At 41.6% G+C, this 12,055-nt stretch overlaps 1 long non-coding RNA gene across 2 annotated transcripts in view; it reads right to left on the bottom strand.

The window, feature by feature from the left end:
* Window positions 1-11,812, bottom strand: part of LOC125483255 — a 50,906-nt gene extending 39,094 nt beyond the window's left edge. The window contains exon 1 of one of the 2 annotated variants that reach the window (XR_007262202.1): window positions 11,616-11,812. This is a non-coding gene — a long non-coding RNA (uncharacterized LOC125483255). Of the gene's footprint in view, window positions 1-9,004; window positions 9,056-11,615 lie in introns of those variants that run through there. The other variant, XR_007262201.1, reaches the window with a different exon arrangement.
* Between the last annotated feature and the right edge of the window lie 243 nt (window positions 11,813-12,055).

Raw genomic sequence — 12,055 nt, 5'->3', positions numbered from 1 at the left:
TGGTTAATAGGACTTTGAACTAGTAACTAGGGGGGAAGGGAGAAGTGAGCGTAGAGGGAGAATAACAATTAATGTAATGCAAAGCAGCAGGTTAGCAGGTGATAAGGAAGCTTCAACTCCATTGAAAATTAGGAAAAAAGTTAAAGGGAAGGAGAACTCAAGAGCTGTTAATAATGGAGGTAATAGGACCCAAAAAGAAGGTGCAAAAACTGGCATAAGGGCACTTTGTCTGAATGCTCGGAGCATTCGAAACAAGGTGGATGAGTTGACGGCGCAAATCATGGCAAATGGGTATGATTTAGTGGCCATTACAGAGACACGGTTACGGGATGGTCATGACTGGGAGTTAAATATCCAGGGGTATCAAACTGTTCGGAAGGACAGACAGGAAGGTAAGGGAGGTGGTGTTGCTCTGATTTTTAAGGATGATATCAGGGCAGTAGTGAGAGATGATATAGGTTCTACTGAACAAAACGTTGAATCCATTTGGGTGGAAATTGGGAATAGCAGGGAGAAAAAGTCACTGATAGGTGTGGTCTATAGGCCACCAAATAATGACATCGTTGTGGGGCGGGCAATAAACATAGAAATAGCTAATGCATGTAAAAATGGTACAGCAATTATCATGGGGGATTTTAATCTACCTATCAATTGGTCAAACCAGGTCGGTCATGGCAGCCTTGAGGAGGGGTTCATAGAATGCATCCGCGATAATTTCCTTGAACAGTATGCAATGGAACCTACGAGGGAGCAAGCTATCCTAGATCTAGTCCTGTGTAATGAGACAGGAATAATTAATGATCTCACAGTTAGGGATCCTCTCGGAAGGAGCGATCACAGTACGGTCGAATTTAAAATACAGATGGAACGTGAGAAGGTTAAATCCAGTACCTACGTCTTGTGCTTAAACAAAGGAGACTATGAAGGAATGAAGGAGGAGTTAGCTAAGGTTGAATGGGAGCAAAAACTTTATGGTGGGTCAATTGAGGAACAGTGGAGGACTTTCAAAACGATTTTTCACAGTGCTCAGCAGAAGTATATTCCAATGATAAGGAAGAACTGTAGGAAAAGAAAGAGCCAGCCATGGATGTCTAAGGAAATAAACGAAAGTATCAGATTGAAAAAAAACACATACAAAAAAGCAAAGAGTAGTGGGAAACTAGTAGACTGGGAAATCTTTAAAGGCCAACAGAAAGCCCCAAAAATGTTATAAAGAAAAGTAAGATAGATTATGAGAGTAAACTAGCTCAGAATATAAAAACAGGCAGCAAAAGTTTCTATAAGTATGTAAATCGTAAAAGAGTGGCGAAGGTAAACATTGGTCCTTTAGAGGATGAGAAGGCCAATTTAATAACTGGGAATGAGGAAATAGCCGAGACATTAAACAGTTATTTCCTGTCGGTCTTCACTGTGGAAGACACAATAACATGCCGAAAACTAATGGCAAGAAGGTTATAGCAGGTGAGGGCCTAGAAACTATCATTATCACTAAGGAGGCAGTGCTGGGCAAGCTAATGGGGGCTAAAGGTAGACAAGTCTCCTGGCCCTGATGAAATGCATCCCAGGGTACTAAAAGAGGTGATGGGGAAAATAGCAAATGCACTAGTAATTATTTACCAAAATTCACTGGACTCTGGGGTGGTTCCCACAGATTGGAAAACAGCCAATGTGACGCCACTGTTTAAAAAAGGAAATAGACAAAAAGCAGGTAACTATAGGCCAGTTGCTTAACTTCGGTAGTGGGGGAAATACTTGAATCTATCATTAAGGAAGAAATAGCAAGACATCTGGATATAAATTGTCCCATTGGGAATACCCAGCATGGGTTCATGAAGGGTAGGTCATGTTTAACTAATTTGGTGGAATTCTTTGAGGACATTACTTGCATGGTGGACAATGGGGAACCTGTGGATGTGGTGTATCTGGATTTCCAGAAGGCATTTGACAAGGTGCCACACCAAAGGCTGCCACATAAGTTGCACGGTATTACAGGTAATGTATTGGCATGGATAGAGGATTGGTTGACCAGTAGAAAGCAAAGAGTAGGGGTAAATGGGTGTTTTTCTGGTTGGCGGTCAGTGGCTAGTGGTGTGCCTCAGGGATCAGTGTTGGGACCTCAATTGTTTAAAATTTACATAGATGATTTGGAGTTGGGGACTTACTATGTTTTAAATGGTAAAAAATTGCAGCATGCTGCTGTGCAGGGGGACTTGGGTGTCCTTGTGCATGAATCGCTAAAAGTAGGATTGCAGGTGCAGTAGGTAATTAAAAAGGCAAATGGAATTTTGTCTGCCATTGCTAGGGGAATGGAGTTTAAAAACAGGGAGGCTATGCTGCAGCTGTATAGGGTCCTGGTGAGGCCACACCTGGAGTACTGTGTGCAGTTTTGGTCTCCTTACTTGAGAAGAGATATACTAGCACTGGAGGGGGTGCAGAGGAGATTCACTCGGTTGATTCCAGAGTTGAGAGGGTTGGATTATGAGGAGAGACTGAGTAGACTGGGATTATACTCATTGGAATTCAGAAGAATGAGGGGAGATCTTATAGAAACATATAAGGTTGTGAAGGGAATAAATAAGGTGGAGGCAGGGAGGTTGTTTCCGCTAGCAGGTGAAACTAGGACTAGAGGGCATCACCTCAAAATAAAGGGAAGCAGATGTAGGACTGAGGTCAGGAGGAACTTCTTCACCCAAAGGGTTGTGAAACTGTGGAATTCCCTGCCCAGTGAAGTGGTTGAAGCTACCTCGCTGAATGTTTTTAAGGCAAGGCTGGATAAATTTTTGAACAGTAAAGAAATTAAGGGTTATGGTGAGTGGGTGGGTAAGTGGAGCTGAGTCTCAAAAAGATCAGCCATGATCTTATTAAATGGCGGGCAGGCTCGAGGGGCCAGATGGCCTACTCCTGCTCCTAGTTCTTATGTTCTTATTATGTTGCATTTAGTTAAATGTTGTGGAAAGGTGCTTATGATTTTTAATGGTTTTGCCCTTAAGCTTCAAGCAATCTATGAGCATTCATTCTTAATCAGATCACATTATTCATCAGGCATGCTATTATCAAAATAATGATCACGCAGTTTTCCAGTGCTGTAGCTCCATGAACAATTAAAAACATTGCCCTCAGATTACAGAGGACAAGACCAATTTATAGTAGCTGTTACAAATCCTTTGAGAGAAAAATGGTTTGTTGAAGTTCAAAATCTCTAAATTTTGAAAAATAATTTTGTTTGTCTTTTGAGAACAAATGCAAACATCAAACTAACGTGTGCACTGAAGCTCCCAGAATTCAATTTGTTTTGAATTTTTAGTTGCCTAATTCTTGAATTCCATTTAATGATAGTGATGCACAGTAATCTCTGCAGTACTGACGATAAGGTATTAGTTCTGCTGTCATCTTCAGAGCTTTTAATGTCAATGGAACTGTTAACGAGGGGGTGAGATCATTCCATTCAGGGGAGGCTTCACATAATATGGGATGGGTAGTTTTGACATTTATTCAAAATATATAAGCAGTTGAAAGCCATTTCTGCATGGTGGAGCTCAGGAAGAGGTCATCAAAACAGTAGAAATATAACATTAAACTGAAAGAGAACAATGCCACAATGAATGCTGTAGCAAACCAAAATCAGGTAAAGTTAATTATAAAATTCAATGAGATCAGAATTGTCACTTGTAAATGTTTAAATACTTGATATATGTAAATTAACACAGAGGATATTTCAGTTTTGTTGGTAAACTGGAAGGTTTATTTTCAGCGTAAACTATGAGTGTATTTTCTGCATGTGCAAAATAACTAATACAGTATGCAGGATTGCATACAATATACATCATTTATGTATATAATTATTTTTAAGCTGAAATTGCTTATTGCTTATCATGTGCAAAGTCATGGACAGCTCAATTTTCAGATCAGATGTAAATATTTATTAGAGTTTATTTGCTTCTCTTTTCCCTTTTTGATCATATTAATCCAGTTTAAAAGTATGTTATGTTGAAGAAGTTGAAACATTTACTAATGGATTTTCACATGCCACCAAGAAGCATCCATTCACTTGCCCAAAAAGGCATGTAATATGTACCTTAGATGTGCATTGAAACAATAGCCATACTGTACATAGGTTTTGGACGTTGATTCATGTTGGAGAAAATTGTGCATCAGCTAAAATTAAAACTTAGCACATAAATGCATATTACAATCTTAAAAAACATTCAATCCTGAATGTGTCTGAAATAGTGTAAGCAAATATATGAACCCAATAATAATGTATGATTAAATTATCTACCCTAGGTAAAACAGGATCATACAAACAAGAAAGTTCTGAGGTTTACACTGTGATGAGTGATCTGATTTAAGGGGCAGAATGGGGTGGCACAGTGGTTAGCACTACTGCCTCACAGTGCCAGAGGCCTGGATTCAATTCCATCCTCGGGCAACTGTCTGTGTGGAGTTTGCACATTCTCCCAGCGTCTGCATGGATTTCCTCCGGGTGCTCCAGTTTCCCCAACAGTCCGAAGATGTGCAGGTTAGGTGGATTGGCCATGCTAAATTGCCCATAGTGTTCAGGGATGTGGAGTTTAGATGGGTTATAGAGGGATGGGTCAATGTGGACTTGTTGGGCCAAAGGCCCTGTTTCCACACTGTAGGGATTCTATGCGAATCTTGTTTTCCTGAAGACTAAGTGTGGAGGTGGACCTAAAAGCAGGAGATACCTCGCAAGGGGGTGTATTGGGTTTACTCATGTGATTGTGTTCTCAGATTTGGGCAGTTGCTGGAGATGTTTGCCTCAACATAGTACTGTTTCTCAGCCTGTAAGAGACAGAACTTATAGCTGAAAGAAGCATTCTTAATATCCCTCTCAGTGAAGCAGTTTAATTAAAACCTGATCATGTCAGGTATGTGCTGTGTGCAGACACTCCAAGAGGCTGCCTTGTGTGCACAGCCATGTAACCTAGAGGGAACCAAAAGAATTGTGGATGCCGTAAATCAGAGACAAAAATAGAAATTGCTGGAAAAGCTCGGCAGTTGATGCAGTTGTGAGGAAGGGTCACTCGACCCAAAACGTTAACTCTGATTTGTCTCCATAGATGCTGCCAGACCTGCTGAACTTTTCCACCAATTTGTATTTTTAACTGAGAGGGGACATTGCTTCTAACCATTTCACAACCGGATCTGAAAACTGGGCTGAAAATCTCCCATCATTCTGGGACCTACAGTGATGTGATCACATCAATAAAGAATCAAAGGAACTGTAAAAAAAGTTACACCATTCTACCTTTTTAGTTTGAACTCTTCATCCTCAGAGTTTTCACGTCTGTGCGTGCGTGGTGTGTGTGTGTGTGTGTGTGTGAGAGAGACTTGTTCTGTCTGTGAGTTTCATAGAATCATACAGTACAGAAGAGACTCCCTTTGGTCCATCAAGTCTGCATTGCCAAAGTTATATTAAACCACCACTTTCCAGTAGTAGCCCATAGCCTTGAATGCTTGCTGGCAATTAAGGAGTTTAATGTAGGTTAATTTACTTTGGGGCTTAATTGATAACTAGTTTGCCACTTGTTTGAAGAACAAGTTTGCTCATATTTCATGACTTTTTAATACCTAGTATTTCCCAAATGACATTTTTCTTACTCATGATGCTCATGCATACATACTATCATCTCTTACTGCATCTTTATTGCAGGAGAAGAATAGGCACAATAAGCATAAAAGTGCCTAGCCTGTGTTCATACAAGGATGGGGCTAATGCTTGACATAATGCTCTTGGCTGCCTTTAAGGACCAGGCCATTAAACTGGAAGGAAGCAAGAGGCTTGTAGCTATACTAAAGAAGAGATTGGTTATCTTCAGCCATTTAGTATATCAGCCCCCAATCTGCTTCTCCCAGCTGCACATCAAGCACCAAAGTTTTAATGAAGCTTTAGATAGTGGTGGTAGTTCCTAACACTGACAATTTTTTTTTTGCAGCCTCTGGATCTCATTCTGAACAAGAAAAAGAAGAATGTCAGCCCCCTGCCCTGCCTCTACAGCCCCTTGAAAGACCCCTTCCAACCCAGTTATGTTTTCCACCCTCTTCCATTGAGCAGAAGATACAAAAGTTTGGAAACACGTACAACAGATTCAAGAACAGCTTCTTCTCTGTTGTTAAATGACTTTTGAACAGACCTCTCATGCATTAACGTTGATCCTTCCCTGCACCTATAATGTGCATTCTATCTATTGCCCTGATGTACTTATGTATGATATGCATAGCCTGGATAACACACAAACAACGCATTTCACAGTATCTTGGTATGTGTGACAATAATAAATCAATCAAATCAAATCAAAAAGGAGGAACACACTTAAGCCTTAGAGGAGGCAAGGCAACCCTTCAATTCTCCCACCCTCTACCAGCACAGCGACATTCACCTTGGTTAGCATGGTGCTAACACAGATCTGTGGCTCGAGGAAGAAGAAACAGCTAATATCTCTGACACTTGGGGAATTGCTGGAGAACAGGCTCCTGCTGAACTTAGTATAGATGATAAGCCTCTGGATTTAGTCATTAATCAGCTGATGGAGATGAAGGGATAAGCAGGGGGCCATCTGGCCACAGGCCAGAAATAATGCATAGTTTGAGCAAAGGGCAGAGAAAACTGGCAAAGCTCTATCTGCTATCATGGCTCCAACATGCAAGCAAATGGCTGCCTTCATAGACTAGGTGGCAATAGAAGTAACTCCACAGAGGCTGGTTTCCCATGGCCAAGTCATGCTTTATTTGCATGTCATAAATCCTTGACGCTGATCCAGCTCCCCCAGAGCCAGCTCTCAGAGTGTGAGGATGGCTGACATTCCTGTTTTTATCTCAGCCAGAGCTCCCTGATTGGGCCAGATTACTAGCCCCAATCAGGGAACTGTATTTTATGGCATCCATCTGGCTGACCTCATTATAAATCATTATATTCCTCCCCAGAGTCCTAGGACATAGGCCAGTTTTTTTCTTTGTAACTTCTCCTGGGATGTTTTAGCACTGGGTCAGCTTCCTTTGATACAGGCTGAATGTAATGCACAGTAGCTCGCCTCTTGCACCCAGAATATCTTGAAAGAAGTTCACTCTCTTCTTCAGGTGGCAAAGGCATTGAGGCAGCAACATCTGCCATATCCATCTCATATTCCAAGGTCTCTTCAATGCTTGATATAGTGGGAAACTTTATGTGTTCTGCCAGTCTTTCCAACTGTTCTGAGGAGCTGGGCATGTTTTGCTGCTGCCTTGTTTGCAAGTTTGCAGCTTTCATATGGTCTATGTGCTTGTTCAGGACTGTCGCACCTCCTCAAATGGTATATGTCACTGGATCTGATCTTGCGTTGACCATGCCTCTTACCCATGCAGGGCTATTCCTATGGTTCCTACATCAAACTTCGGCCCCTGAAGTCAACAGTCTCTCTCACTTAGCAGAGTCTCGTATCAGGCATTGGCACTCCTGATGCCATTTCACCCACCACACCACCACCACCACCCCCCCACCCAGATGTGGGAAGATCAGATTTAACCTGGTGTGAAGTCTTTTCCCCATTAGCAACTCTGCTGGAGCTATCACTATACTTGCATGAGGGGTGATACTATAATCAAATAGGAACCGGGACAGTTTGGTATCTAGTGAAGCTGGAGGATGTTTCTTTAAGCTTGCCTTCAAAGTTTGGACTGTTCTTTCTCTCAAACCATTGCATGATGGATGGTATGGAGTTGTCCTTATATGTCGAATGGCATTAGGAAATGACCAAACTCCCTGCTAGTAAATTATCTGTCCATTACCTGTGACCAACACTTCCAGGAGATTGTGTATTGCAAAAGATGTACCCAGTTTTTCTATCATCATCCCCGTGTTCGACGAATGATTTCTATGCTCGTCCAACCACTTTGAATGGACATCCACAATGACTAAGAACATTGCGCCCATGAAAGGACCCACATAGTCAACTTGTAACCAAGTCTCGGCTTTACCCAGAAAATCCCACAAATGTGGGGGAGCTGCTGGCAGTAATTATTGACCTATTTGGCACTCTGGGCACTGCTCCAACAACACGGATATGTCTGATGCAATCCTGGCCACTAGACATGACTTCTCACCAACATTTTCATTTTGGAAATCCCTGGATAATCCTGGTGGAGTTCAGCCAGTATCTGGTGATGGCTGTTGCTTGGAACAATCACTTTTGCTCCCCATAATATGTTGTCCTATACTATGATCTGGTCTCTCCGGATCCAAAAAAAGTTTCAATTCTAATTGTGACAGCTCTTTGCTTTCCCCCATCACTAACTGCTGTTCAGTTTTGCCAGGACCAGATCTTTCTGTGACCAAAGTCTGATTTTGTCAGCTGTGACTGGAAGTGTGTCCGGAAAATTCAAAACCATTACAGATTCTTCCAGTGGCGGTACCACTGGTGGTGTATCTGCCAGTGGGAGGAGCATCAATGCATCCACATTCACTAATTGGCTACCCGGATGGTGTTCTAACTCATAATTACACACAATTAGCAATAGAGCTCACCGCTGAATTTGGCCTGAAGCTATGGGTGGCACTGCCTTGTCCCCTTTCAGTAGACCTATTTGGAGCTTATGGTCAATTATTATTACAAATTTATGTCTGAAAAGGTATTGGTTGAACTTCCTGACTCCAAATATGATTGCCAAACCTGCTTTCTCTATCTGGGCGTATTTACACTCTGCATTATCCAAAGTCCTGGATGCATATGCTTTTGGACATTTCTCTTCATTGAGTCACCTATGAGCTAATATAGTTGGTTCTGCTATAACGCAATAGCTGCATTCCTGCGCAACGTTACGTTATAGAAAATCACACTATAGAAATAACAGAGCCTATGGGAAAAGTGGGGTTAGGGGCAGGCCACCAAAAAAAATCACTCAAAATTGCTCAAAAATCACTCAAAAGCCTAACACAAAGGATAGCACAGTTTGAATAAATGTTTAATTCATATCTAATGATGAAATAAAAGTGAATTTAACACCTTACCTTGAAAAAATGTCAAGATGATTTGATGGGGGAGGAGGTTTTGAGGTTGCTCTGTTGTTAATGCAGAGGCTGAGGGTTTTCATCATCATCATCATCATCACCTTCAGGTGCAGTTGTGGTTGCAGGGTTATGGGTGAAAAATTGTCAATCCAGAAGTGGATGGCTGTGTTTCATTGTCTTCTGTTTCTTGGGGGGTTGGCTTCAAAAAGGCATCCAGTTTTTGCTGCTTTGCCCTTTTTCTTCTTTCATTGTTCATAGGGTGCCAAATAAGATCTTATTCCACAAACTACTACCCTGCTGTGTTCTGCATTGTAATCATTGTCCTCTAAGAGCTGCAACTGCTTCTCAATTTCCCTCAGGATAGAAGACAAAACAGAGGTGGAAAGCTCTCATGGTGCTGCATCCTGGACTTCATCTTCTCCATCTGCAGTTTCTACGGCCCCCTCAGCAATAAGTTGTTGTAGATCAGCTGTAGAGAGGTCTTCACAGCAGCTCTTCAACATCCTCACTCTCCACTTCTTCAAATCTAACTTGCTTTGCAATAGCACCAACAATGTTCTTTGATTCTTGGGAGCTCCTCTGACAGATCAAAGCCTTTAAAATCTTGAAAAAAGTCTGGGAGAAGCTTCCACCAAACTGCATGCAAGCACTCTTTACTGACATCACCTCAGGCCTCCACGATAATGCCAATTGCATCTTTGATGTTAAAACTTCTCCAAAATTGAAGAACACTGTCCTTATCCCCCCCAGTGGCTGCAATCAGCCTCTTAAATGTGCACCTTAAATAATAAGCTTTAACAGCTGCTATTGTACCCTGGTCCATGGGTTGTGTTTGGGGGTAGAAATAGCATTTTGATGTTTTCAGAAAGCTCAACAATGGTGGGAGGATGGCTTGGCGCATTATCCAGGATGAAGAGAATCTTGAAATCCAATTTTTTTTTCCTGCAACACTTTCTAAAAACATCTTCCAAATGTCAACAATATGGTCAGAAAAAAATTGCCCCATCATCCAACCTCTTTTTCTTGACGTAAAGTAAACATCTTGAGTAGACTTAAGGTAATCTTCCAAGTTCGCGGCCTGGCAGAGTGGTATACCACCGCAGGCTTAAGCTTTAAGTCTTCACTGGCATTGACACCCAGTAGCACATTCATATGATACTTTTCCACCTTAAAGCCTGGAGCATGTGCTTCATCCATAGAAATGTAGATTCTTGATGGCATTCGCATCTAGTCTCATCCAAATTGAAAATCTGATCTAAATTGTAGCTTTTTTTGTCAATTAATTTTTTTTACTATGGGAGGAAATGCCATCGCATGCTCCTTGTCTGTGCTGGCAGCTTCGTCATATAACTTTACATTATGAAAAGCATAACGGTTCTTAAAACTAGCAATCCAGCCACAACTAGCACTAAAGGCAGGAACATCTGTGGGATTTTCAGCTTCTTTTGTTAGATCTTCATAAATTGATAAGGCTTTCTCTTTTATGGCGAGAAAGGTGGGCCCAGATAATTTCTTCGTTTGATCTTCTATCCACACACTTAGAAGCCACTCCATTTCCTCAAGTTCCTTTGTCCGTGACCTCACAGATTTGCTAGCACTCAGACTTTTAGTAAATATAGCTTGCTTTAATCTTTTCTGCATTGTCTCTAATGGTGCATAAGGTAGACTCCTTTATTCCTGTAATGCAAACTATATCACATGTTGTCTCATTACGCTCCAAACACTTTATAATATTTAGCTTCTTTTCCAGTGTAATAGCTTTTCTTTTATGTTCACCACCCAGACTTTTATCACCAGGGTGCTTCTTGCTAACATTCTTGTCACTTTGTCTTTGCGTTTTTGTGTGTAACACGGCAGAACTTGCAAAAAAAACCAAAAATCACTGAGTACTGTACCTCTCATAGAAAGGGCTTCACAATAAAGTCTGCAAAATGATCACATGATGCCAGCGTGGAGACTCTTTCGGCACTAACATTGCACGTATTCAGGACAAAGCCTGTTAAACATGTGATGTCAACACATACTCCTCCATGCACCGATAAAATTGCGTTATAGCCAACACAAGCTCGTGTTTTAGAAATAGCATTCCCCTGTTCCTCAGTCATGTTATAGCCAATTTGCGATGCTGGAATACCCATTATAGCAAAACCAACTCTGACCTCCCCTGATGCCATATGGGGAGGCATTGCATGTCAATACCAGATCTCGCTTTGGAACATATACCCACTTGAGAGAAACTTCTAAGGACTATGTCCAAGTTTTCTAAGTGCTCCTTATTGGCCTTCCCTGTTAATAGCATGTCAACTAGATAGATGGCAACCTGAGGTAGACCTTATAAAATGTTCTCCATTGCCTAGCGAAAAATTGCACAGGCTGACAATATCCCAAGTGGCAGTCTCGTACATTGGTACAAATCCTTATGAGTATTAATTGCAGTGTACCTTTGGGAATCCTCATCTAACCCCAATTGCACGTTTGCATGGCTCGTGTCCAGCTTTGTGAAGGGCAGCCTCACTGCCAGCTTTGTATATAAATCTGCTATGCAAGGGATTGGGTATTTATCCAGCTGCTGTTTGCCATTTGTTTAAAATCCCCACCAAGGTGAACCGACCTGTCAATCAGTACAAGCGGTACTGCCTGTTCTGCAGTCTGGACTGGTTTTGATGATTCATTCACTTTCCAGCCTTCTGATTTCTGCCTCTACTTTTGTCCATAAAGTAAATAGCACTGGGAGGCCCTTGCAGAATCGTGGAATTGCTTCCTGGTCGACATAGTAGCTTTCGCTCCTTTGATAGTCCCTAGATCTTCCTGAAAGACATCCAAATATTTATTTAGAACTTCACTCACGCAGCCCATTTTCTAATCAAAGAAGCTCAGCCAATGGAGGTGAATCTTTCTCAACCAATTTTGCCACACAAGCTTGGGCCCGAGCCGTTTACTACAACTAGTGGTAAATGAACCAGCTGCTTCTCACGTGAGACTGGAATCAAAGTTGTACCCTTAATCTATAAAGATTCTCTGGTATGGGTGCTAGTCTTGCATAAACTTAAG

This window comes from Rhincodon typus, chromosome 6 (genome assembly GCF_021869965.1).
Source record: "Rhincodon typus isolate 14 chromosome 6, sRhiTyp1.1, whole genome shotgun sequence".
Taxonomy (NCBI): Eukaryota; Metazoa; Chordata; class Chondrichthyes; order Orectolobiformes; family Rhincodontidae; genus Rhincodon; species Rhincodon typus.
Note: the sequence above shows the minus strand (reverse complement) of the source record. Positions and strands in the feature narration are given on the sequence as shown.